Source organism: Etheostoma cragini, chromosome 6, assembly GCF_013103735.1.
Source record: "Etheostoma cragini isolate CJK2018 chromosome 6, CSU_Ecrag_1.0, whole genome shotgun sequence".
In the NCBI taxonomy this organism is placed as follows: domain Eukaryota; kingdom Metazoa; phylum Chordata; class Actinopteri; order Perciformes; family Percidae; genus Etheostoma; species Etheostoma cragini.
Genome location: NC_048412.1, coordinates 5,589,754 through 5,592,590, shown reverse-complemented (window position 1 = coordinate 5,592,590; position 2,837 = coordinate 5,589,754).

Here is a 2,837-nt window from a genome sequence, read left to right as displayed (position 1 = left end):
CCTTATCTGGAAGCAGTCCGGCAGATTCCTGTGCCCCAGGACCTGTGTGCTCAGCTCGACAGGCACCCAACCCGACATTCTGCCCTGAAGCATCCAGAAACTCCCTCTGTATACGCAGCTCGACACAAGAGGGGATCACAACACGGACACTTCTACCAAGAAAACCCCAGCACCAGCTCATCAAGTCCTATAGGCCATGTGTCTGGATGGCCTGCAAAGAGAACAGGGTGTACAATCACATTCTTTATCTTTTAGATTTCAGAGTAAGGATGACTGTTTTGAAACTAAATAAAGTGTTTCATTCTGTTGTCTTGATAATACTGTGTTTTTGTAATAATGCTGAACCAATAATCAATGGGTATTGTTATAGAACTGCCAAAAGTGGTATCAAATTGGCCTCACCTTTCCATCCCTTTGATTCTCAACCGGCCATGGTCAACTCTGTAAATATTCATCGCATTTAGCAAAGAATATTTATTGAGGCACACCAGATGAAGGCCAGGATGTTGAGTCATACAGGTCATCTCCTCTGGAACCTGGGTCATTCTTTTCATGACCTGTAAAAACAAACAATGAGCTTGTTGTTATTTCATAATGTTGAATGAGCAGAAAGCATAAAGTAGCTTGAGTTAATGTCTCTAGTTTTAGTTACCTTGGGTATTAAGTGGCACCATATATTTTCTCTCTACTGGGGCATATGTGCACAGTTTCCACAAGAACACCTGCCAAGGTAAGATGGATGCACCGTGGTTGTAATTTTACATATTACTACATGTTAAGAAGGTAATAATCTCAAAGTCGGATGATCTAATCAGCAGGATAGTAGTTCCAAGATAAAATTTGACCTACTGACACAGGCGAGAGTAGTAATAATGCTTTAGACGTAGCATACAAACAAAAATAGAAGTCCTGTTGTAAGATAACATTACTACTACGTGTTAAATAATGTATGCAACTCATAATCACAATCAAAGAGACTTTCGTTGTGAGCAGCTCTATGAACTGGCCACTAACTTTTCAGCCAACTGGACATCTTGACTGAAACTGCGAGGGTACAAGTTGGAAAATATTTTTCTGTGTGCAGATTAATAACTTATGTTGCTTACGATACTAAAATCAAGGCTAATACAAAGTTATTCTTAGGCTACAACACTGACGTGAGTATTACACTAGTGTAACAACGGACGGCTAATGTTGGGCTATGTGTTGAAAATGCAAGTAAATGCTATATGTCCAAATTTACCAGTCTGAAGAGTCATTACCAATCTACTGGCAAGTTGCTCCTCTACATCAGATCCTTCCTCTGATTCAGGCTCAAACAGATACCGTTCAACAGCTAAAGTCTCCATCTTCTTCTGTTGCTCTGTCAGCCGCAGCAAAACTCGTTGCACACCAACCAATCAGCGCGCAGCTTATTTTTAATATTCATGAGCAGACCATATAAGGCAGAACACCTCTCGTTTCAAGCCAGGTCAATTTAGCAGGGTAGTATGAGGGCCAAAAGAACACCAAAAGCAACATTTTCAGCCCAACAAATGTTACATACCCTATCAGGAGACCTCAAGGAACAGCGTGATATACTCCATACAACCATTCTATCACCCCTATAAAGGCTACACAAACGATGAGACGATGACTGTAAATCATTAGACCATGCATTCAAATTACATTGTGTATTAGCCTACCGCTTTTCTGTGACTTGTTGGCAATTGTGTATATCGACAATATTTGACTACAGGCCTACGATTTATCTGTTAAAATGTGTGTCAGTCACAATGTGTAGCTTGGTAGATGGCTATGAAGTAGTAGTAGTAGTAGTCAATATTTCCATAGATGCGACCAAAGCAACGTGTTAACTATCACCGGGTATTTCATAAACTAAGGCAAGGTAACCAGTTGTTTTAGATTGCTTCTTAATCTTTTTATTTTGGTGCGGTCACTTGTCAGAAGAATAAAAAAACATGAATATTGTTTTATATATGCTCACAGCGTGTATTGAAGTCACATACTTCTTTTTCTATTTGGTGTCCCTTTCTGATTGTTCTGTATGAACATTAATTGTACAAAGAATTAGGAATATTTTATAGAGATTAGTGCATGGTTGTAAAACATGTTCTCACGTTGTGAATAAGGGTTTGAAATCCTTTTAAGTCCTTAAAGGTCACGGTGCTCCGATAACTCACCTTGTAGAGTTACGGACTTAAGTGGGGATTCTATTTTTGCCACAAGATCGAAACCAGTTCGACCCGAACTAATATTGTTTGTAGAGTTTAGTTTTTGTAGGTGGCTGTTAGGGCTGAAACGAGTATCCGGTACGGATAAAGCACTTTTGCCGAGTACAAGTTTCATACGAGTAATGCGAGTCAATATCCGTAATCGGATTCAATGAAAGTCTCCACTGACAGTGTCTCCGTTCTGTGATAGGCTAGTCACAGTGCTAGTCACATCACCTCTCCCTTACACTATTCTGTGATAGGCTAGTCCCAGCGCCCCTCCCCTACACTATTCTATGATTGGCTAGTCCCAGCGCCCCTCCCTACACACACAGATTCCTTCTGTTGCTGTGTGCAATTCCGCTCACACGCACTCAGAACACGGAGTAGTGAACTGCTCTCCCCCTCAGGTCCGCGGGGCTTTCCCGTTAACATTTAGGGTTTCTTCAGGTTTGTTTTATACTTCAGTTTGACCTAGTACCTAGTCCCCAGGAGACTTTTAGTAACCGTGGTGTTGGTTTAGACGGAGTGCTTGGTAGAATGCGACTCGTGTTGCATCTCTGCCGTCAAAGTTTTTTTTTTTTTTTTTTTTTTAACTGCCTGCTTGCTCTAACCAGTTTTTTT